This window comes from Anas acuta, chromosome 5 (assembly GCF_963932015.1).
Source record: "Anas acuta chromosome 5, bAnaAcu1.1, whole genome shotgun sequence".
Classification (NCBI taxonomy): domain Eukaryota; kingdom Metazoa; phylum Chordata; class Aves; order Anseriformes; family Anatidae; genus Anas; species Anas acuta.
This window is the reverse complement of record NC_088983.1, coordinates 47,449,248-47,475,320: the sequence shown is the minus strand read 5'-3', so window position 1 is coordinate 47,475,320 and position 26,073 is coordinate 47,449,248. Positions and strand designations below refer to the sequence as shown.

The following is a 26,073-nucleotide window of genomic DNA, read 5'->3' as shown; positions in this document are numbered from 1 at the left end:
TTTCCTAACTTTAAACCAGGGATGAAAAACAAAACAAAACAAAGCAAATGTGACCCTTGCAATTGAGATCCTTTATTGGCACAAGCAGTCCTATTAAAGTTGAACAGGAACAGACATCATAATAATTAAAGTGGGCATGAGTTGGCTTTGAATTGCAGGAACTCTGGGTGACCACATTTCACTTTCCCTGTCATTGAGTAAGATAGAATTTCCTCCTTCTCATCAAATGGCAACTCTTTTATTTATGGATTACGTCGATGTTTTGCAAGGAGGTAAAGTTACTGATAAAGTTTTCCTGAAAAAAACACACTGCATTTTGTTTCAGCTCCACAGATGACTGCAGTTGATCACATATGTTTCCCAGCAGCCATCAGTGTATCCAATTAGAAAGATCACAAAATATTTTAGAGGTCTTAGGATCATTTGGTCAGCCAAAAGATTTGGGCTTTGAAAAAAGAACAAGAAAGCAAATATGGTATGTGCTATTTATCATGACAACCATGAATGGTAAAACATTCTCTTAAAACTAGTTGTACAGATGTAATCCTTAGCATTAAATAAAAATATGTGTGAAAAGCAGGAGATTTCTTTTTCTTTTTTTTTTTTTTTTACTATTATCTTATACATATAATAAATCACTGAATTGCAATCCTCACTATATCATTGAACTGATAGGAAAGGACTGGGTTTTCACGGTCAGAAACCATTTCAAAAAGGAAAAATAATCAAACTCTGCTTGTCCTTGAAAGAAAACATAACATCTTTAGTTAACAACTTCCATTACTTAAAAGGATGGAAATATTATATAAATGTAGCTTTTAGTTTTGACAAGTTCTTTTTAATTTTAATCTTCAGCTCTAATATGACAAGAGCGCTGTGTAGAAGAATCTTCAAAATAAAAATTGTTATTTGGATACTTCTATTTCCAGAATTAAAATCTATTTTAAATGCTTTCATTCTAGAACGTTAATGACAGCAAGGAAAACAAATTTGCTGCAGAAACAGAGGGGACAAGATGTCCAAGTAAGTTATCAATTCTTGGTTCAAAGTCTGAAAATGGCTTTGTAGCATCTTTATTTCTCATGCAATTAATTTCTTGATTTTCCACTAATGCTTATGTTTATGATGTCTTCCCAGTACTCTGTAAATAACTTCACAGGACCTGATAGTTGAAACCATTGGGCCTCCAATCCATACAAACAGACCAATTAGCTGAGATTGAGTTGTTATCGGATTTATGTGTTTTAGAAATAAATAACTAAAAAAAAAAAAAAAAAAAAAAAAAAAAAGAGCAAAAGAAAGCAACTGAGAATTAAGGACAGGAAAAAAAAAACAAAAACAAAAACACAAAACCAGAAGAAACACTGGAAAAAAATGATACTGAGGAAAGTTAAGAAAATAGACTTCTGAGCTAAGTATTGCTTGTGAAAAGGCCTTCTTTGAACTGTATATAAATATTCTTCCTTGATGCTTGATGCCTTCAAGAATCAAAGCTCTGCATATGTATGTGAGGCAATCAGGACTATATGAAAAATTCCTCTTCATTGAAAAAAATGGTAAAACCTATAATTCTATAGCTAATCAATCAATTTTAAAAAGGAAAAAGTCAGTCTTCAATTTTATTACATGCCTTTCGGTTGCAACTTTGACCACTCAGGTCTCCTGAGTATCACGTTAGCAGTATTAGAGACATCCGACATTAGAGACCCCATGTAAAATCTTCTAAGCAACTAGAGTCCTCCCTCAGACTTTCAAACTTTCTGGACTTTAAAACTTCCCTTGTGGATATGATTTATACTCCCGCAGCACCCAAGCACTTAAGCTAAGACTGAGGCCCCTTGAACTGACCGCTTGACCAGCCATCCTCTGAAAAAAACAGCCCGTTCCTGTTGCTGGATGTCATCTATCCTTGGATAGCTGACTGGAATGGGTCACTGGTATATTTTGCCTTAAGCACTGCGACAGAGCATCCCTCTTGCAGAAGCTGAGCCCACTCTCTGGGACCGCCAACCCAATGCCCTAAGCATTTTGCTAGCAACGTGTTGTGCTGCAGCTCTCCTGCCAGAGGGCTTGACCTTCCACTAGTGGTGTTGGGACAGAGCTGTTATACCCCTCAGGACAAAAGGAGTTCTGCAAGACCTTGTTAGACGTTGAACATAAATAGGTATATTGTAGCCTTGCATGCAGTCCATTTTACTTGTGCAAATATGTTTTTTGTTAAACACATAAAACACAGAGTGGGTTTTAATGGTTGATCAGATCCCGTTAAAGCAAATTGCATGTTTAAATACAAAGGATGAAAGGGCCTCTATTATTCTACAAATTTCTAGCAGCATTGCACCTTAAAAGGAATTTTATAGTAAATTTGTAGCTTTGCAACCAGCTCATGAACCAGAGGGCATAAAAAGGACATGTGTTCCAAGAGCAAATGCATTCCATATTTCAGAAATAATAAGTTCTTGCTTGAACCCAAATCCCATCGAGGCAAGTAAAGGTTTTTGCATCCATGGGAAGTAGGACTTCAGCAGAACATTATTTCATTAAGGCTGCTAACCTTGTCTACGTTATAGACAACCAAGACACAACTATAAAGCCCCTGCTGTATACCAGAATGCCACAGAACCCTCCTTGCCCTACACTTTAATTGCAGTCCATACAAACATTCAAGAATAAAGATCTACATAAATGGAAACGCTGATCGGGCTCATCAGAAGTGAAAAGATTGAAATACCCTAATAATAAGATTTATGAAGGAAGTATCATGTATCTGTAGCTGATGGTGTCTTTGAGTACAAAAATTTATGCAAGTAAACCTTGACATAGCCAGGAAGAAACTTTTCATGTTGTCCTAGAATTAGTCTCTTTCTGCTAAATGAAGGCTGTAGGATTAGAAGGTGCAAAACACACATACCTCACATAGCCTTCACCTACAGTCATGCCTGAGCCTCTATCCTGTGTATTTAGACAGATGTCTGTAAACTTGTAAAAATGCTGTTGTGTGTTTTAGGTTGAACTGTGTTTAAACCAGTGAAATACCATGCACGCTGTAGCCTACAGCTGTTAGGAATGCAGATGCCACTTAACCAGAAAAAAAGCAGGCAAATACTTAAAAATGGAAAAAAAATCTAGAAACTGAAGGCTCTAGTCTTCTTCAGATGAATCTTGCTGGAGCTAATAGCTGGCATTTAAGGTGCTATCACTGTCAGCTAGCTGCTCCAGCTCTGTGCTAGAGGGTTTCACCATCATGTCCCTTTAGCTGCCATCAATTTTGTTTTAAAACACTGCACCATAAGCCACAGTAACAGAGGATCTGACATAGTCTTGCTCCTTGTGCCTTTTTGTAGGCATTAGTAACCCCTTCTGCTGCCCCAGCAAGGTTCAGCAGAGGTTGTCAGCTGGAGCCCTGAACGCTCTGCTAGGGCAAAGGCAGTGAAAGTGAGAGTACGTGACTATTTGCTTCCTTTGATGAGGTAACTGAAGTCTTTGGATTTTTCAGTGCAGAATGGAAAATCTGGCTTCTGTACTATACATTTTTGATTTCTGGCTATATCTTTCTTCCGTATTAACAGTTTACTCGTTCATTGGAAGTTCCTGGTCCTCAAAGAAGAGATTCACAGTGCTAATTAGAAGGAAAAATAAAATAAGGAAAGAATGAAAATAAATCAGAATAGTGAAAAAGTCAGCTTTTTAAGGTGCAAAATTCTGGTCTCCCACAAGAAAAGTCAGACTGGGTTGAAGTTGGTGAAGGTCATCAGCATCTTGACCAATACTGAGCCATACATAATGAGTCATAGAACATATCCTACAAATTCAGGTAGCAACAAATGTTGTAGAGCAGTTTAATGGGTTGTCTGCACCACCTCAGTACTTGGTAAACCTGAGAGTACCAAAGTAATTCTTCTCTGTTCTCATTTATGTAAATCCTTGCATGCAATCAGCTCTGAAGCATTCGAGCTCTTCCAGATAGTGCACCAGGCAGCGATGCACTAATACTTGCCGCATCTTTTCCTCTGCCAAACATGAAATGTATGAGGAATGGGCCTTGATGGGCCAATCGAGCAGAGGATGGTGAGCTCTGTGACAGTCAGAACTCCCCAGAGAACTTCATGTCTGAGTCACGCCCTCAAAATTGTTGTCTCTTGCATAGATATACTTTATCTATTTAGGAAAATCCTGTTGTGTCAGAAAAGTAAAGCTATTTAGGTATTGAGTTTTTTGTGATAGGACATTGCCTGGCATTGCTGAGAGCTGAGGGAATGGCATGTAGGTTCACTTGTTTTCATCCACAGGCAGCAACCCATAAAGCTTTACGTTTATATCTAGGTGGTACATTTTGAATGGCGTAGAAAAGTCAAACCGAGAGAAAAATATTCCAAAAATACATCACGATCCCAAATGACTTGAATAAAAAAAGATAAAACTTTGACCACAAACTTTAGATGAAGTAAAGATGAACACTGCACAATCAGTCTTCAGTTCTTTTCTTCCCAACTTCCCACCGCATCCAAGTTTCATTTACAGTAAAAAGTAGGAAATTTCTATTTTCAAGATAGAGAGATTTGCTGGGCTCAAAACCAGAGTGTGTCTTTAAGCACTTTTAAAATTCATGCCTCCAGAGTCACAGCACAAATGGGATCCTACATTATTCCTTGACTTTCAACATAGAGGATGTGTAGATAAAGTCTGGCTTGTCTTTCTTGCTCAGAAAGAGTTCAAATGCTTCTGTTGTAGAAAACTCCAGGTTTTCAGTGGCTTAAATACTCACTGTGAGGAGAGAATTGTCTCACATTTGGAAGCTAGAAGGCTTGCTTCTTTTTCTATTTCTTCCTGCCATCTGCAAGATCTCATATGGGGTAAAAACGGGAAATTACTTGAGCAAATCTTCATCTTTCTTCAGTTTTCTTTAAATAACGTCCTCAGCTTTCTGTCTCATGATTTACATAATAAGGAGACTGTGCTGTGTTATTACATCAGTTTCATTTCTTCAGGGAAAAATGCTCCAGATGTATTTGAATAAGTCGTTAGTGCAAACATCCCATTTTTGTAACAGCATTCCCTAGATCAACTGTAAAGACTCACTGTTGATTTTGGCTACGGGCTTAGGAGTGGACAGACATTGCCACTTGATCTAAGCAGCTGCCTCCTCATTACTCGCTCCAACGTGTTTGTCATGGAGAGAAGTACAAACCCCTAATGGATCCACAACATGAGCACCAATTCATAAAACCAGGCAGATGACTCATCTGATAAAAATCACCATTGTAAAGCTATTCAAGGAGTAGGGGAAAAAAAAAAAGAAAAAAAAAGAAAAAAAAAAAAAGATTTAGCCTTCCTTAGAGAGATTACTTCCTTTCCTCAGGGTGTTTTTCCTCAGTCATATGGGAATGAAATTATAATTAAATACGGAGTGCTGGATCCTGACACTTAACTCTGGTGGGACAGTACTGCCAGTAGGTCTATTAGAAACTGTGGCCATGCTTGTAGAGTGGGTACTACTTACTCAAGGAAACGGTCACAAAAGCCCTTCCTTGGCAGAATCAAAATAGTGAAATGTAAAAATGAACAATATATATCAATGCCTAGTTTTATAAGTAAAAATGTTATTCATTTTAAAAGGAAATAATCTAAATACCTTATGGATGAATGGATGTCTTAAGAATGGGTGAGTAATTCTTGTAGATGCTGACATGTCTGTATTACACATGTACCACAGCCGCTATTTGCTTTCCGGATGAAATCAGAACACTATGATTTTTTTTTTGTAAATGGCTGGAGTTTCAAACTGGATATGTACTGTCCCTAAACAATAAACACTGTGTTTTTCACTTGGAAACTCAGTAAAGATGCCTAGAATGACACAAAGATATGCAAACATTACAATGGATAATGATAGCAAACGATGTATTATTTTAACAATTTATACATGCTCTGCTACAAAATTAGACCCTGTTACATGGTAAAAAAAAATTACACGTATTTGTGCCTACTGGATTTGTCATAACTGTTCAGATCCCTGTTGCTGTGCAGGAGATGTGGTATTTGCACTTAATTGCATCATTTGAAAGCCTTAGAAGAGGGTATTCTAATGATTAAATCAATGTAAACCAGGTTTCAGAGCCAAAATAATCAAAAGTCTGACCAAGGCAAATGTTCTCAATAAACTGAGCTTGCCAAACACAAGTGCTAATTAACACCTGATTCTAATTTGGTGATTGTGAAAGTGTGGCAATGGAGCCCTATGATTTTGCAAGTGGAAATAACATTGCTTCTCTCCATTTGGTAGATCACATGAGCTGCCCTCATGGCCAAAATTCTTCCTTTTGATCCACTCTGGAAACAATCCATCAACATGGTGGCAGTTTTATTCAAGTTGTACAATACTTCTCTGTCTAAGAATATTTAGCATTTTTTTGGTGTTCTCCCAACAGTAATGATTCTGAATGAATTTTTTTCTTCCTTGATGTTGATCTTAATCAAAAAATTTCAAGATATGTGTTTAAAATATCACACTGACTGCAAATGACAAACTCAAGTCATCACATTTTCCTTTCATATTTCCTGTTATGACTGTTTCAGATGTTAGAGGGAGGAGGAAAAGACTACTCTCTCAGTCAGGTTTCACACATGCATCAAAAAGACCTCCTATGCACACTATCAAGTCTTCCATTCAGCAAGACACTTACAACAAAAGCAGAAGTTTTAGCACCTGAGTAACTCTGAGTCAATGAGCATTTGATCAGTTACTTGAACAATAAAGTTTTTTTGCCTTGCATCGCAAAGGAGAAGTTCTCCTTTCCACAGCGGGTGAAGTCACACAACAGACTCAGCCAAACAAATGACACTAGGTCTGTTGACAGACATGGCAGCCAACCAAATGGCCAAGAAGGCTGACTTGTCAAACAGAAAAGGACTGGAAGAATTGCTCTTTCTTGAAGTAGGTGGTGTTTCCAATACCGATAGCAAGTGTCTTCTGTGGACACCTGGAACATTTCAGACCTTAGGACCATTAACCTAGTACCATCTCTCAGAATAATGCTCTTTTTTTTTTTTGGAAAGTACACATTCAAAGATGTTCTCACAAGTCTTTGCACAAATGATTCAATACCACCATTCCACCCTGAAACAAAAGTGGCATGGAACAAAAAAAAAAAGTCACTGCTACTTTAGACTTTAAAGTTGTAATACTTCTCACTTATGATATGCCTAAAATAACACACGCTTGATCTTCATGTGTAACACACATAAACAATAACCGAGGCATACAATATGCAATGCATCTTCAAAATCAGGGTTAGGCAAATTTAACTTCTAGCTGACTATCAGTGAGTTTGGTTACAAAATCAACACCTTATGTACTTGATCTACACAAGCTACGTTCTACCATATACTGACTTTTTAAGTAGTTACTTAGCCTGTCATTAAAAGAAAAAAAAAAAAGCCAAATTTGTAAGTGCAGTAAGGTCTAGAGAAATATTTGCAAAGACTCATAGGTATTTTATTACCTCTCACAGTGCAAATGCATTTGACTGTGTGTTTAAAGCAACTGCAGTTTGTTCTTAATAAGAGTGAATTTGCACTATAAATGGCATCCCCTCTTAAGAAACAATACTTCCTTTATCTACTTGTGTTCAAAAGCGCCTAACAGGGAAACCCAACTTATCTGTTTCATCTTAAAACTGGAGCTGCCTGTCAAGCTTTGACAATCTTCAGATTCTTTTGGAAATAGGAAGCAAACCATTGTGTTCAAATTTGCTTTTAGTGACAGCTGATCCCACAGGAGCATCTAGTTAGAAAATAATTGATAGCACTTGAAACAGAAAAGATTGCAAATCAGGTATGACAAGTTTGCATTCAATGGCAGTCCTAAAACTAATTGTCCAGTTAAGAAATCAGCTTCAGAAAGAGGAAAAAACTTAAGGGGAAGGAAATGAGAAGTTTGTTTATTGCACATACACTTTCATTCTGACAACATTTTCCTTTTAAAAGGCAGGTCTGGAATAAGCAGTACATTAAAGGGATGGGCCCAAAGCAAAACCTCTAAACCGAATACTCCGAACTTTATGACTCAAGCCCATCTGTAGTTTGTTATAAACAAGTCATAAGGCATAAATGAAAAAATCTGGATGCGGAAGGATAGAGGCTCGATCCTGCTACTATTGAAGTTAACAGAAAATCTCTTGCTGACTACAGAGGACTTTGGAGCAGGCATTAAAATTCCAAAGTAATACTGGCAAAGCTTCAATCGTGTGTGTGTGTGCGCACGCTTGTGCGTACGCACACACAACCCAATATTAAGGATTTTTAACCCTGATTCTTATATCAGACTATACCACCGGATGTCAAAAATGAAGATAACATGGGAGGAAGTTTATTTTGATGAGGAAATCCCTAAATGCTGTTGAAAATATGCTTGGAATGGTTAATTAGTATGGAGGGGCTTTGGAGGAAATGATATCTTGCAGCTTGACCATCATCTTTTTGCCAGGTTTCCCTTCGATTTATCTCTTATCTGCAGGAAACTGTCTCACAGCTTCTGAATCTGCTGTTGGCTAAAAAGAGAAAAAGGACAATGACTCATTGTTGGGCAACAGGACAAGTTCTATTTGGATTCTGAATTTCCACATTAATGTTAGTTAATGTCATATCTAATGTACTTCAGCTCATCCAGGGGACATCCAGGGTGGGCTCTGAAACTAACCAAAAGTGAAAGTTCCCTCACGAAAATAACAAACGCTACATTAAAAGAAGATATAATCCCTGAGGGATAAAAACATTGAGTAATACAACAAGTATCTGATGTATTTTATATGACTAAGGCATCAAAAATGCCTTATTAATAAATGCAAGTATTGTAAACTGGTGAGCAGCTGGTGACAGGATGCGGCAACCGATACCCACCAGAGTTATTTCTGGCCAGAGAATACAAAGCGCGTTGATCGCTGTGACTACAGGAGGGACCATTTCCATGCACAGCCAAACAAGGCAGGGCTCCTGACTCTGCAGCTTTTACCGGGGGCTGGCAACGAAGACCTGGTTAACTACACGAAGCGTGCGAGGTTCTGCATCCAGCAACCACAAAGAGGAGCGCGGGCCAGGGAAGCACCCAGGCAAATGTTGGAGCGTCCCCGCTGCCGTGCTCCAAGTTAAGCACGGGTGTGAATGTCGAGTGTAGGGGAGTGCTGGGGGAGGGATGAGAATGCATCAGATGATCGCTGTGCCAGCACTAATGAGTACATCAATGAAAGGATTAAGAAAGGATGGGGACATGTTGCGCCCATCCCCTCTCCTGCAATGTTTGCTCCAGTGCTCAGAGGTGTGGCTTGATTTGGGTAAGAACCGACAATTCAGTGGCTTCTCCAAATATTACATAAAAGGAAAGAATGACATAAAAACACGATCTAACTGTGTAAATATTTTTTCCAGTTTCGCAGAACAAATCCCAAGCATGTCATGCGTCTTACATTTTTTATTCCCCCGGCTCTCTTTCCCCAGTGCTGAGCTAACATCTGAAATAAGAGTACACAATCAGTATGTTAATAATCAAGGAGTCTGCTCACTGCATTATACAGACATCAGAGGAATTTCTTCCACTGTCTGATGAATATTATAAACAGGCCTGTTTGTATTAACAGAGCCTTATGTAGCAAATCCAAAAGTGACAAACCAAACAGTTTTAAGTGGTTACATTCCATCTCCAAATGTCCCGAGTATCAAACTTCATTAGAGACCTGCATCCTGGCTGCATGTGAGGGAAACAAAGGCCGGCAGAGGCTCGCAGTCAGTTGGCCTCTACGCTTGGTGCTGAAGCAGATGACTGTGACAAGGTTTTTAAACTGCCAAAGCGACACTGCAATTGCAAGCTGGTGTTGCAGCTGGAGAGCCAGAAATATTGTATAAGTTACCAAGAGGGAAGGCATTTATTCTTGAGAGCGACACTTCAGGAAGGGTTTACATCTGAGTCATCATCTTTGACAGCGTGTGTGTCCATCAGCAAGCTGAGCAGCAGAGCTTCTGCAAAGCATTTCAGGGAGGTTTGAAGCTCTGCACACCACTGTGGGCCTCTCTGGCTGCCCTGCAAGTCAATGGCAAGGTTCCCTTTGGTGTCTGTGGGCTGAGAACGGGTCCCTGGATGGTACTTCTTGGGCTTAGAAACAGTGTGACAAACCCCAAGCACGTGCCCAAGCTGACTGCATTATCACCCGAAACCTAACATTTTAGGCAAACAGAAGGAATAGGCACAGCTCCTTCCCCATCCTGCCCACAGTGCGTAATACCTAAAAGCAACGAGGGGTGGGGGCAATGGCAGGAAAGGAAAGATGAGGATCCTATGAACGCTCCTAAGGCTAGCGGCTCTTATTGCACATGTTGTGATGGCTTCTCTGGGCTGCAATGGAATCGCACGTTTGGATTACTTCAAGCAGAGCGCAGAGAGCTGTCATCCCTGTGATCAGCATTTATCACGAGGCTTTCGCGCTTTGCTAGCAGGGAGGATGGTGTCAGATGAGGCCAGGAGAAGGACTTCCACTCACCGAAGTTTTTTTTGCTGTTTTCTTCAACCGAGCCACTTGGGTTTCCAACGGGGGCCTGGAAACTGCGAAGGAACAGTCTTTCTCATGAGATTTCCTGTTGGTGCTGCATCCAGTAGGAGCGGAAATATCACAAGAATAGCTTTTCTTGTGGTATTTTATTACTTCTGCTTCTGCTCCTGGCCGGAACAGGGAAGTACAGGGGCGCATGGAAATGAAATATAGTGGTCAGAGGAGAGTCTGCCAAACATTTGGAAACAGCAACAGCAAGGAAGGTCATTCACTTCGGTCTCAGGAACTGCTTCCGATCTGCTTGTATTTTATTCAGACACATTTACATGATGCTGCTTTTAAAACTCATTCACTCGAGGCTGGCATCAGCCTGTATGCAAAGATGGAGCGTCTGTGGTTTAGCTGTGACTACTGCTGCTAAGTTCCTATAGAGAAGTGACTTCTGTTTCCTAAAACGTTTAACTGACATAATCCACCATCAGAATAGATTCAAGAAAAAAAAAAAAAAAGAAAAAAGAAAAAGCTCCATCTCCTAGTTGCACTCCCTTTATTTAATACAGCATATTAATATTCTTTGTGCAGACAAATTCTGCCCAGCAATTGTTTGTAAATACACGTTGCAAATATTTTTTCAGCAATCTCGGAGGGTGCTCGGTGTCTGGTGGCAGCAATGACTAAGCAGCACGAGCAGCTCAAGCAGCTGCTAGCAATTCTCCCCCAGCCATGCCTGCCCTGAAGGCAGGGGGAGGCAGCTCAGGGCCTCGATGCAGATGGGAGGGGAAGGCTCAGGCAGGAGCGGACACCTTGGAGCAGGCAGGAGGAAGGGGAAAGCCAACAACAGCGCAAGCCAGCACTGCTGCTGAAAAGCTGTTCAGCAATTTACACCCTTGGCATCGCAATCAAAACTACCTAAACCACATGGGACTGTTTCCATTTCCTGTTTGGTTGATGTAATCTTTACAAGTTACTCCTGTTTCTTCCTGAAGTGAATTCTCCACTGCAAAACTAATTTTGTTCCATTATTAAATGAGTGTTGGCTGCTAATCAACACTTTGCTTTCCTCAACAAGCTCCATTTGCAAACAAACTGAATTAAATGGGGTATGGGCACAGATGAAGAGAAATTCAATTTAAAAGCCAAGACAAGATTCCCTGAGTTTGTTTCCTTCATTATCTGACTCGCATCCTAAGAGCACTCAGCTCAGCTTACAAATGTGAGTGTTTCCTACAGATTATGTCATAAGAAATAATCACAGGTATTTTCAATTCCTTTTTTTTTTTTTTTTTTTTTTTTTGCAAGTGACAAAGGTTGCTTGCTTCTATCATGAACAATTGCACAGAGGTTGAGGGGACTCTTCCATGATGATAAAGAAAATACAGTAGATTTGGCCCAAGAAGGCTGTTCTTCTTCTAGTCTTTTGGAGAGCTAAAGGCAAACCCTGACAGAAGGACCTTTATATTAACCTTAATACTTGATCCCATGTTCTCTGTCATAAAACTGGGACCAAATTCTGCATCGGCAACCTGTACAAGCATGACACAAAAAATATATTTTATAGTTAGAAAATCTGTCTCATTCCTTACTCCCTTGCAACTGCGCAGGCTATGAAGGATGGTTCAGAGTTCAAAGTAATTATTGTTGTAAAATGCCTTGGTTATCATCAAGGACTTTTTTGTTGCACTCTTCAGATGGCGCGGCTCCACTCCCAGATGTCTGCTCTCGTGCTTTCGCTGGAGTCACCCAGCACTGACTTCTCCCCCTGCTTTGTCCCAGGGAAGCACCCAGCCTGAAGCCAGCTTCACGGGCTTCCCTGCGCAGCTCCCCATGCCCAGCAGCATTGCGCAGGCAGTCAGGTCGCCAGCCTGCTCCCCTCTCTTCTCCCTGCCTGCAAGTTGATCCTGGCACAGGATCTCACAGTTTTGCTTCCTCTCTCAGCCAGGGAGACACGTCAAACGTAATTACCTCCCACTACAGGGGAAGGGGGAAAATGAGAGGCAAGTTCGGGTAGATCCTAGCATCGCAGAAGGATGAGCAAAAAGAGCTGATAGGAGCCAGGCTGGAGCCAAAACTCTGACACAACTGTTACGGTCTGTGGACTGTGCCTTCTTACCGAAAGAAAAAAAGAAAACAGATCCTTCATCACAAACTAATATAAACAGGGGAAGCAGGTCAAATCCCATTTGCTTCAGGTTCTGTACTGTTCTGAGTTGACACTAGTGGACTATAGCTGAGTCCTGCCTTGTGTCTAGAGGTGCATTTATTGCATACCTAGACTTTTCACTGTATTAAAAGCTGGTGCTCTAAAGTATAATTGGATGGTAAAAGAGAATTGCACACCACGTTCTACTGCTGTAGAGTTGCAAAATGTACACATACAATAAAAGTCAGTTATCTATTCACCATAAAAAGAAAGATGGTTCTCAACATCAACACATGACAACATGATATTGACCTAAAATGTCATAAAGATGCACATTTAAGCCTTCAAGATCATGCTACAGAGACCTTCATCTAGGGCACAAGAATGACCCCTCACCGTTACCTCATAACTTGATGGCAAAGTAACTCAATGGCCTTTCCTTTACACTTTGTTTCTTTATTATTCAAGTAAACTGTAAGGGGTTGGTGCAAGGAGAATTTTCAAGTCAGTGTGAGTTTTGATTTAAACAGACACAAAATCCCCTTTACCTGGCTTTTGCCAGAATCGAGTGCAAGTCTGCAAAGTCATAGCCAGATTGCGTGCACCTAGGGCACTTTTATTCCACAGCACGGCAAAACATGCAAGGGCGGGATAGGATTGGGTGGTCCAGCTGAATGTAGCCATCCTTGTCCAAGACATTTCTGAAAAAGCCTGAAACAGCGACTGTTTTTCATGTTGCTTCACAACCCTGAAGTGTTAATAGTAGACTCACAACAGACAGTTTTCAATGTGCCTTAGTAACTATTGTGGCCGGATAGTAAAAAGTTTGAACAGCTGCAGATTCCATGTCCAATCTCTAGCTACGTTTCTGACAGACCTCTTAGGCTTGCATAATAAATACAGAAAAGCTTAAGCAAAGACACTGAATATCATTATCAACATTATTACGCGAGCAGATTGCAAACCACTCAGCATCCTGAAATGTGTCATTTGACTAAGACGTTTTCCTACCATTTTGTTGTGTTCTCTGGAGAGCACCAGCACTCCTGTGGGTACGTAAAGGCCTGAAAACTGCGGTTGTGCTCTGAGCTCGGATTGTGCAAGCGTGCTACTGAACAGCTCTAAATTCGCTCGCTTCTGGTACTTAAGTAAAGCTTTGCTGAGGCTCCTACTGACTGTGCTCCACTTCGAAATCAAAGGGTGAGTTCTTCCAAGTGACAGTCCTAGGAACAGCAACAATTTGAAATAAAAAATAAAAATAGGTGCAAGCTGCAAAGCTCAGGTTTGTCGTCAGATTGAAAACCTCTGTGAAACTGAAAATGTTGATGGAAAGGTTCAAGATGCACCCAGAATTGGGGGGTTGCTTTGGCCAATTCACATTAAGAGGTAAATTATAAAGTAGGAGTCTGGATTCACTTACATATTTTGCTGGCATTTGGGAATGTTTGGGTCTGAGGTTTTGTGTTGAAATTTCAGCTACCTATTGCTATGATTTTCATATCTTTGTTTTAATTCTTTTCTAACACTTCAGGGGAACACAGACTTTCAATTAACTCGGTGCTCTCGACCTGACTTTTCAATGTAGCAGCTGTAAATTAGTTAGAAGACAAAGCACTCGAGATGGTATGAGGGTCAGCCCATGACAAAAGTCCTGCAGTCACTCAGAGCTGGTTGAGACCCTGCCCCTTGGAGCCGTGGACACGGCAGCTACAGCACAGGGCAGACTTTGGGTTTGATTCCCGTTAGCCTCACAAAATTCTTTTGGTATCAATTGCATTTTAGGTAAGGGAAGGATCAAAAATAACACCCTTATTTCCCAGCAGAGTTGCAAAGATAAATTAATTAATGTTTACAAATCATTTGGATTTTAGAATGCATGGGGAGGGGGAGAGGAAGAAATGCTCGGATGGGCCAAGAAAAACAGCAGATTCTCTTCATTCCCACTTTATCAACTATATCAGCATGCGCTTAGCTTTGAGAATGTGCTTAAATCTACCTCTGCTAACGAAAGTAGAAGCCCACAGAGTCAATTATGTACGCTGGTGCTTTTCAAAATAGGGAAGATAAACAGGTATGACCCAAAATGCCCATGCACAGAGCATACAGACTAATACAGACTAATCTGAGCATGGTAAAAACTCTGTCTTCAGTGCTCCCTCATCAGCCTGGCACAGCCCTGTCTTTACCATCACAGCTCTGCTTTGAGCCCCTTTTCAAACCTTCGACATGCAGAGTACGGTCACAGGCAGCAGCATTCACGTACTGAAGAGCAGAATTTGTCTCAGTGTGTTTGAAAGGTGACTTTTAAAAGCCCTGAAGGATGGACCAAGAGAATGGGGGAAGAAGTCGTATCATAAGCCTGGGCACAGCACTTGGGGTGATCGAGGGGAGTTTGGACTCCAGCTGAACTTGGCAGCTCCTGCTTATCCCTATGAAAGGAGATGGCACTGGAAGGCACCCTTAACCCATGGTTATTTTCTTGACACAACAAACAGGCACAGCCGTGTTACTGTCCTGGCTCGATCCCATGGCAGCTCTGGCGGTTCATTAAGGGGCACTGTGCTCAGGTACTAGGAAGCACACGGCTCATGGCCTGTGCCATTGGTGGCACAGTGCACCTCCGGACCCAACACATTTCAGAGCGGGGTATCGGCCGCAGGAAAACGGGCATCTGGCAGCTTCCATCCCAAATCCATCCCCGCGCCACGCTTGTGGAGGCCGCCACCAGAACAAATGCTTCTTTCATTGGCTTTGTGGAAACGCAAAGTTCATTTAAAGCCCGGCAAATTAAATTGTGTTCGTCTGGGAGACAGCATGTAGACAAAATCCGCTTCAAAAGTCAGAAGGCCCCTGAGTCAGAGGGAAGTGCAATTAATTTGTCAGAGAACCCAAAACAGATGATTTCAATCAGCACCGAAAAAAAAAAAAAAAAAAAGGAAAAAAAAAAGGCTCCCTGGCAGGCGGGCGCGCTGGGAGAGGCACAGCCTGAGGGGAGAGGCGGCCCGGGGCCGGGATGGGATGGGATGGGATGGGATCAAGGCCGGGGGCTGCGGCTGTCCCTGTCCCGGTCTCGATCCCTGCCCCGGCCCCGGTCTCGAACCCGGGTCCCCGCATCCCGGCCCCGCTCCCGCCGCGCGGTGCCGCGCTGCGCCTCCCGAGCGGCCGCGCCGCCGCGCCGCCCATTGGCTGCGCCGCCCGGCGGGCCGGCCAATCAGCAGGGCGGGCGGGCGGGCGAGGGGCGGGGCCGCGCTGAGCGCGCTGCCGCGGCGAGAGCGGGGGCGCGCGTCGTGTGCGCGCTCCCGTCAGAGCGGGGGCTCGGTGAGCGGGGCGCTCCTGCTGCCCGCGGCCGTACCGGGCGGGTTAACCCAGGGGAAGCCCAGGCAGAACCGCGGAGGGCAGCGGAGCACCGCGGGTGAGGGCTGGTGCAGCGTGATGGAGCTCCGGAGCCCCAGCAGGCGCTGGGATTTGCAGGATGCCGCAGAGGGAAGGAGAGACCTGCGTCCCCCCCTGCTGCGACCATCCCCGTGACCCGGTCAGGAAGCTCAGCGCCTCTGCGGTGCCCACTCGCTCTCTGGGCACCCCGGATTTAGTGTCCCCTTCGGATCAGCACGTACTTACACAATCATGCAAATCACAATCTGAGAATCAATCGAAGAGTAATTGCTCTGGGTTCTCACGACCTGGGAACACCTAACCTGCTGCAACGCCTTACAAAGGGGTAAACACAACAATATTACGAAATAAAAATACAACAATATTAAGAAATAAAAATGCAACAAAAGCAGAAAAAAAAAAAAAAAAGGAGAAAGTCCCTTTGAAAGTATGTAAACGAGGACACTGTCCTCATTTCCTCCAAGGCAGTGACAGCATCCTCGCTGGCCTCAGTGGAAGCGGGATGATCGCTGTTCTTGAAAGGTTGTGTGCTGCTAGTGGGTGGCAGACAGCCCATGGATAAGCAAGCACCCTGTTGCACACACTTCAGTTGTAAAAGCAAGAATCTGTGTTCTGTATTCTTTTCCAAGTTCAGGCTCTAATGGTAGAAGTTAAACTGCACAACTGTCTGAAGCGAGCAGCCTCAGTTATTGCTATAAAATTGTATTTGTACTATTTATGGAATGTGCAGATACAGGGGAAATGTATTTATAGCTGTTTTGACTAGTCCTATGGTACGCTTAGAGAAGAAACCGTGGAATTTGGGGTTTGGCATTTTTGACACCAGGCAAATTAGTGGGGCCTTAATTACACTGACTGCCATTTGCTGCCCTGTGGTTATCGGGTCAGGCATCTTCAGCTGGAAGTGGCGAGCGATTCTCAGCATCAACCACGTCCTCTTCAGCTAATTAGCTTTAAAGTGTTGCGGACAGCGTCTCTTCTCTTGTCTCAGACTGCAGGAAATACTGGCTTAAATCACGCATTGGAAAAGCTATCTGGCATCTCGGATTTGGAAGAAGCTTTGTATTGAATTTACTGCCTGTTTGAATCAAGTCTTTACCTCACGTTTGGCATGAGAAAAGATTCTTAGGTATTGTTATGAAGAAATAAGATAGCTAAATCCTTTAACTATCCCTGTAAATTAAACTTCTGCTTTTCCATTACCTTGACCATCAGCTTCTTTGAGCGTGGAGGAATTAAGTAATTATGTCAATACAAGTTCTCCAGTCTCTATCTGAAATATTCCGTAAGACACGTATTTAAGGTCTGTTAAAGCTCAAACAATACAGCATAATTGTTGGCTTGATGATGATGGCTCACAAGTGCGGAGTCCTGGGGCCTCCAGTGAACACGGGGAAGCCATTGCATACTGCAAGCATTCATTCCCTCAGAAAGGACAGAGCCAGCTCTGGCTACACAGGGTTTGGAGACCTGCACAAAGGACCCAGGCTGTGACTTGATGTTAGGGTAAATCTGGGCCTAGATCTACTACTCCCAGATAAAAAACGTCATATCTGGGTGACCCATGGTCTGAATTGTTGGGTAGACCTGTGTGGTGCCAGGAGTTGGACTCGATGATCCTTATGGGTACCGTCCAACTCAGGATATTCTATAATTCTATGACCCAAAATGCCGATCAGTCATTCAACGATCTTCTGAGGGTGGCAGCATTCTGGACAGACAGAATTGGGCACTGTCTGTCTGCATCATTTAACTTAGTCCTGGGTTGAGTTCTGCCTGTACTTGCACAGGTGGCTGCAGGTCACAATGGCTAGTAAAGTTAATAGAAATGTTAATAGAAAATTAATTACTGTTAATAGAAAAGTTAATAGGAATGCTCAGACCTGACACAGATCGAATTTATACAGCTGGGTACTGTGATAGCCCACACATCCACTGTTTATGACAATGGGATCATGTCAGACAATTATAGTTAGTACAGCATTTAATCTGCAGTTACACATCCTGAACTGATAATTTATTACATTGTTTTCTTTTCCCCAACGTGTGTTCTTGAAAATATAGGATTTTCCTTGAATTTACTCTTTGGACAAAGTTATAGAATAAAATATTTAACCATTGCTTTTATTTTGTGCCCTAAATTGTTCTGAACTCTCTACACTTTGAAGGAGTTGTGAACAGGCAGGAAAGTTGCAGGGTATTTGTGTGCTGCAACGACCTACAGTGTGACTATTTAAAAATGCATTTTTTGCTATCACTTATGCCCGTGTACTGAAATCTTACACACTTACATCAAGGAAGAGACTATGAGCATGATCCAAGAAAACAAAAAAAAAGACCAAATATTCACGAGTTTCCTTTTGCTTTAAGAATTAGTGTCATTCAGCTAAGCACGCTGGCACATGGGAATGTCTCAGGCATTCCTGGCTGCGGAGATGGCATACAGTGATCTTCAGATACCCTTTCCCTTCCCCACATGACTCCAGCGATAAGTGGAGTCAGATGAGGCTGCTGGGCCAATCTAACTGCCTGCTCCTGCCAAAAGGGAGCGGGTCGTCCCCTGCTGCCCCGGCAGCTCTACGGATGGGTCTCTGTGCCCCCATTGCTGATGTTAGCTTCATCTGATTGCTCTGCGAGCTAATTCAGCTCACTCAGGCAACCCAGAAAAAAAAGGGAAGCAGAGGTTTTTGCTGGCAGAGGGAGCTGAACCAGCTCCCTAAGGGTGCATGTGGGCACTAGGTCCAGTGTAAGGCAGCGTCCTGCTCACAGGAAGGGGACAGGGTGGGTTTGCCTCGCTCACAGGCAGCAAACTATTCTGTCACTTCAGCCACTTACACAACTGAATCCAAAGATTGGGCACTGGGATGAAAAAGAGGACCATTCTTTAAATGAAAATATATTTTCTCAACACGTCCTGCCCAATATTTGTAACTCTGCTGCAGCATTCTAGAGCCCGTGGCCTTTATTGGAGGGAAGACCCAATATTTCCTCCAGTAGCTCGGAATGCTTCCTCTCTCCTCCTTTCTGAGGAGGAAGAAAAAGCATCATCATAAAACAGCACTGCACTCGGTGATTAACCACACTGCTTTTATCATCATTAGCATTATACTTAAGAGAATCCAATCAAGAACGAGGCCCCCATTGTGCAGCACATCCAACAAGCGCATAACAAACAAGCAGTCCCTGCCGTCAGTGACTTCATCTACTTGGGGTTTTAGAAAGCTTTCAAATTCGAATATTTCTGATGAATCTAGGCATTCCAAAACGAAGCATCCGAAGTAATAAGTAAAGGAGGTCGTAGTGGAAAACGTCGTGATTGCATTTAAATAAATTGGCCTAGTTAGATTAAATGAATAGCTTTTAAAGAAGTAATTCTTTCTCCATTCTGTGCAGAGGCTCCGTCGCAGACCACCAGTATTCAAAGTAAAGAGCTTGTGAGAAACAGCTGGATTGAGTGAAAAATCGAGAAACAGTCTGATATGCAGTCAAGCCCATTTAATTACGCTTGCTAATTATATTTCCCATGATAATTATATACAGTATTTAAATGCAGCATGCTATTTCCTGTTCGGAGTGATTAAAAACACCCCCGTGATTGGTGAAAGGCTCTGGGTAAGCCATACGACATTGCAGATGTTGCTGATAAGGCCCCGCTCCCTTGCAAACAGGAAAAGAGCCTCAGTCAGAGCCGCGCGGGATCTGAGAAGCAGCCGTGGGCAGATTAACCACACGACACCTGCAGGGTACGGCGCTGCCGAGCCTGCTCCTCACCTGAGAAAAAGACTCCCAGATAAATCCCTGAAACTATCTGCTGTATCTGTGCTTGTGGGTCAAAATATTTAAATCTGGGTTCTTCAAGTTCAGCATCCTGCTCTTTATTAGCACATCTAAAGAAGACTTGCAGAACACCCAAGACTCCAAAGGAACAGAAGCCAGGACTGCTGATTCCTTGCCCCTTTCATTACTGTGCTGAAGGTTATTATTTGCAGTTTTGGTAGTGCTTGGGTCTTCACAAGGTTTTTATACTCCATACCTACATCAGAGAAGCAAGCTGATGAGGAAAAGGAAAAGCAGGCAGCGCGGGAATACAGTCTGGAGGGAAGCTCTGAGATCCTGGGAATAGCACACGTCCCACACCAACAACCTGTAGAGAGACATGAGGCCTCTCTGCAAGCTGCTCTCGCTCTGTATGTTTCTTTTTAGGAGTATCTACAGGTTTGCAGGACTAACCTACCTAGCCTCTGGGCAAGCTATGTGATAGAATAGGAAGGGAATCCCTGCATTTCATCATGTGGATGTGGTTTAGAGGAGAGAATTGGACTTCCCAAGTCCAAGCCCTCCCCCAGGACAGTTGGCGCAGCAAAAATCCTTTGAATAAATGTCTCCCTTTTGGGTTGCTGCATTCACACACACTATTTTTTTTTTTTTTACTAGACATGAAATATTTGTCATTGTTAAAAAGGCATGGCATTTAGTTTATAAGCATGTTCTCCTGGACAATCCCAAAAGGGAAGTATTGCTTCTTGAAATGTTGTAAAGGAAAATGCTTCCAGGAGTTGGCCTTTGAACTAAGTTTCTGCTTCATTTAACCACTGGATTTGACAGCAGTGGAGCTCCTAATTTCTTTATGGAATGAAACACTTGCATTTCTGATCAACACAGGCCAAGTGTATTTGCAACACTGCAGGATAGCCCATGGAAGAGCTGCTGCTATTACGTGAGATCTAAATAAGCAGAGTGCAGTATGGATTTCTGGGGACAACTGCAGATCGTGGTCTAATTAGGCAGAACACAATGGGAATACTGAACAGCTGCTGGTACTGTGGCTGCAGCTATAACCGCAACAACCAGAGCAGCAATACCAACCCCTCAAGCCTCAGGAATGTTTCTTACCAGCGTCTGCAATCCAAAATGGATGAGGACGACCTGAGGCCAGCTCCGAGCCACCCCAGTGGATCGGGCATTTTCCACAGGAGCAGTCAGACAGGGGCAGCATTTCAGTGAGCCACAACTCCGCTTTTTGTGGCTGGAGATGGAGTCTGGGCACGTGGTAAGGGCTTCACTTTGTCAATAACAGAAAAGGCAGTCTTATAAGATAGGACAGCACAATTAGATGGAAATGGGGAAGGAGTACAGTAAGGTATTAATCTGCTTGTAAAGGTGCAGCGCCAGATTTAGCAAACATGGCCTGTAAGGGGAACCTTTTTTTTTTTAACAATTGCTCTGTTTTGGCCATCCTAGCAATTTTAAGTATTCTAGGTAAATGAGCACAATAAGAGGCAGATAATTTGTTATGCCAGCATAACCTCTGCATAAAGGCACTGTTTACTAACTCTGAATAATTCCAGATTTACACCTCTCTGACTGAAATCAGTATCTGGCCCAGAAACATTATACAAAGCACACATGTACATCTGGGAGTACATAGGCACCAGAAAGACCAGAACCTTTGATTAAATAAATAAATAAATAAATAAAATCATTCAAACTGATTAAGATGCATCTTAATTTACTTTTTTTACTTTTGAGGTTTTCCAGTTACATTCCCTAACTCTCTCTCTTCCTCTTATATATTACTCTTCCCTGTCCCCCTCCCTCCTTCCGAGTGAGAAAACATGCCTTTTAGGCCTTTCAAAACATTTTAAACTCCGAACTAAAGCTCCATTCCCATCTCAATCCCATGAACCAAGCTGCTTGCACTATTTCAGCAGTTAATTAACAATGAATGCCTTCCTTTGGAAACTGGGTGAAGCAGGGTGGGGATAAAAGATGAAGAAGGCTGAGGACAGACATAACAAGAATGGGGAGGGAGCAAAGTGGGTGGCTTATCAAATTCCACAAATACCAGACGTGGAGAGGTGTTGATTTGTTGCTGGGAAAACCCTGTTTGTTTATGGAGTTTAATCACCTGTTGTATGTTTGTTGTTCGAAACACATGGGAGACAATGGGATTGTTTGCCTGCGATGTACTGAAATACAGTACAGTAAGGGTTGTACGTACAGGAAGTTTCAATCGCTGCGATGTGTAAATTGGAACAGCTCAGATCATTACCAGCTAGCCTCCCGGTCAGGCTGTGTGAAGGAGGAACGAAGAATGTGCCCAAGGTTGACAGTCAAAAGAAATTCCTCGTTTGTGACCCATAAAATAGATGTAATTCTCTGAGGTGAGGCAAAGAATTTTGGAAAACAATGCATCCCACATCGCCCTAGTATCTGTCAGCAAGGCACTGACTGTCACATCGTTTGGGCTTCTTTTTCTTCTATTGCTTCTCCTTTTTCTTTTATTTTTAAGGGGCAGCTGGACTGGGTGGCAAGGGCAGAGCTGTCTGCATCACTGTAAAAGAAACACCAGTTCAAATCCTGTTTCTGAGCAACTCCTCTGCCCAGGTTTCTTGTAGCAGATGGCATTTTTGCATCCTTCGCACCGTCCCGGAGAGCACAATTCACACACCCCATTTAAGAGCTGTGCTGCTGGTCTGCAAAAGGACTCTCCTACCTCTCTTCTTTTATCGCGCTGGTCCTGCCCTCCTGCTTGTCCTTGTGATTCAGCTCACTTCTATCTGATTTTTTAAACACGGTGACATTTTCTCTCCTAGAACTGGAATTCACACCTCTGTGTGCTGTCTGGTTTCTGTATCCTCTTTTCTCTTCTTAAAGTTCACTATCCTTTTTGGTATCCTTATCTTAAGGACACATATCAGAATATTGAAGTTCTGTGAAAATGCATCTCCCAGATAAAGAAATGCAGTACATCTCTCTGGCTTACCTCATAAATAATCTAGCTACAAATGTAAACTCAACAGGGTTATGCAGCATCGTGTGTTTTCTCTTGCAAGTCTGCTCCTTCTACTCATCCATCACACAGCTCTGCAAATTCAGCAGCATCTTCAGCCACCTCTGAAATCTTGTACTTCATTTCTCCACTCTCCATCCCTGAGCTTTGTCAAGATGTTGCCCTCTACCACCAACTGTCCAGGGATGCCAGCATTCCTCAACCTGAAGTCAAGCTTGCAAACAAGCACTTCTCTACTTCATGTTTTCCCCATAAATGTCTGTGAAGCCATTCAGTTATCTCTTTTTCCAAACTGTCTCAGAAACAATGCTCACAAATTACCTCATAAAGACACTGTAACTTTATCTCAGACTAATTCCTTGAAACGGCCTTTTTGTTTATGTATAAACACTTTCTTAGCTTCAGCTCGTAGCCTCTTTGGGGCAGGGACCTTCTATACGTACAGTTCTTAAAACAGATCATTTTTGTTCCATATGTACATGGAAATGTGTCAACATAAAAACAGAAAACAAGAATCTTCTTCTAAGAATCACAGCCCGTATTCACAGTTTAAGGGAAACTATTAACCTTCAGTGTTGCAGGAAAAAAAAAAAAAAAAAACAATACGCGAAGCTGGCCCATGTACCAGAAGGCTCTGAATGAGAGGAAATTCAACATGTGCCATAAAACCAAAGTGAGGGGTTTCTGACATACACATGGCAGAAATAGGGCACTTCAACAGACAAAAAGTTCTATGTGCAATGGAAATTGTGATCTTGCAGTCTCTGAACAAGGCAGCAGCACAGTTACCGCTCGTTGGAGATGGCTGTCTACCTTTACTGTGGTTGCATGTGGATGATAAAGTTGGTGTTTAGATTTCATTTATTATCTTCTCAATTTAAAGCCAGTATGATGTCCAGTCACGGACTTCTCAACTCTGGTCTATAAACAAGCTCCTGGTAAATTCTCAAAGGCATATAATTGATGTAGGAATCAAAATTCTATTTTCCAAGGGGATTTCTGCATGTATGAGGCATGTATGAACTTAGCACACCTAGGCAATAAATCCAGCTGATTTCAGGAAAGTTCCTATGTAGCTTTGATATTTTGAAAACGCAGCCCTTTGTGTTATGGGCTGAATTTTTTTCTCATTTCCCTCTCTATTACAATGAAATGAATCTTGACCATCTGCCATGATCTAAAACGTGTGCTAGAATTCAATCAGCAGAAACAGAACAGTGACAGTCACAGCTGACATCTAACTTGCTTTCCCCTCCCGACTGCAATGGTGTTTCTGTATTTATCTCAGTGAGTACAAACGGCACTGAGTTCACACACCTGAAGAATGAATTAACCTGCTAACACTCCCCACAGGTTCAAGCTAAGCTGTGCTCATCTCAGTTTGCTTTTACGTGTTGCTCCTTCTCCAGCACAGATACCTATAGGGCTGCAGGACTCAGCCACGCTCTAGGCCCACCGGCTCTATGCTGTTTGCATTGAGCCCCTCCACGAAGCTCAGCTGATGTGTTGTAACAAAGACTTGGAGCTATTTATACCACTTGGCAATTTAGACCAAGCCTTTCTTGCTGAAGCTGTAAAGGCCAGCATCAGCTGTTTCTCATTGTGAAGTGGCTCCCCCGGTCAGTTTCACTTTGTGGACACCAACACAAAGTCATTAAAGGCAGTGGCAAGCGGCAGAAGAGTGAGAGTCTTCTCCACAGGACAACGTCCTCCGGAAGTCCCCGAGCTTCTGCCTCAGGTACTGTTTGCCATCAGACCGGGCTGGATTTGTCATGAACAGCCAGAGGCAAAATCCCCTTGGGATTCCAAGGCCTACGTTTCCAAACACTTGGAAAAGGTGGCCCCTTCCGGAAACATCTGTTTTCATGCAGCCCCCTGAGTCAGCAGCCCCACAGGGCCAGAGGAGAGTGAGACTTCACTGTAATTTTGGCTTTAGGGATAAACGCTCGCTCCCCTCCTCTGGAGGAACTGAGCTGCTGCCAGCAATTGAGGCACTGAAAAGCAACTCATCCTTCCCTAGAGAGCATAACCTCTGGCCACCAGCAATTAGAGCCGCTCTTGTGGCTGTGGTTTTGCCAGAGCGGCCTGCCCATGGCAGTGCCAGAGCGGCGCGGTCCCGTCCCGTGTCCCTCTGCGGCACCGGTGCTGCTGGTGGCGCGTCTGTGCAGTGAGCTGGGGCAGGGAATAAGTCCAGTTTAAAAATAGCCTGGCAGGGAAACACTTCGTTTTTTGTGTGTCTTCCTCCAAATTGGATCAAATTCCTGATCCGTTTCACAGCAGAGCCACAAACCAATCCGCCAGGAGAAGCGAGGGGCCCGTGCACTGCAGGAGGGAAGATGAAACAAGCGGTGGGGAAAGGCTGGAAAGGGAATACCAGAAGCCAGAATTGGTGCTGAAGACTTAATCTCGTGAAACCACAGCCTCACTCTTCCAGCCAGGAAAAAGTCAGCAGCTGCTGACCAGCACTGTTTTTTCTAACACTTCAGAGCCCCCTTTGAACTCTTTCACGGTCCTCCGGGGATTGTAGCCCACAGTTAGGGAAACTCTGCCCTGGGCTGGCCATTCAGTTGTAATACACTGGGACCAATTTTCCAAGGAACAGAAATTTCCCTAGCTGTTGGCACACGAAAGCTATCTGCTGGGGAACATGCCTTTTTCCACCCAGTGTGGTGAGAAATCCCGAGGATTGTGATGGGGAAAAATGCAACTGGTCAAATATAGCTCTGGATAGAAAGTCATCTTCACCCACAACACGTGTTGACAATGACAAACAAAAAAATATTTTCTTTAAAAGGCTTATGGCAAAAAAATGGGTTTCAAACACACTAATGGCAGGATATCGCACTGATAGCAACAACAAAAATAATCAAGAGATCTTTCAGTTCAGAAGCGTTGCCCAGCCAATACTTAAAACAGCACTGAAAATGAGAGGTCTTGTGTTGAATTGTTTGCCTGCAATGTACAACTTCCTAAGGTTCGTGGGGAAATGGAATGATTTGTGACTCATGAGGAAAACATGAGTTACTCCTTTTCATTTTAGAGTATAAATGCAAAGATCTGTGTATGAACAAGGAGCTAAACAAATGTTTGGGTTGTTAGTAGCAGATATTTCATCCGCTTTGAAACCTGAATACTGCTTTTCTGAAGCAAAACAGACTGTGGCAGGACACAGTCTTGAATTATCGATAGGAATATTCATACATATCTAG

General features: G+C 42.8%; 1 long non-coding RNA gene across 1 annotated transcript in view; it reads right to left on the bottom strand.

Annotated features, from left to right (window-relative positions):
• LOC137857712 (uncharacterized) overlaps positions 1–26,073 on the bottom strand; it is a 317,831-nt gene that overhangs the window by 81,592 nt on the left and 210,166 nt on the right. The window lies entirely within an intron of this gene.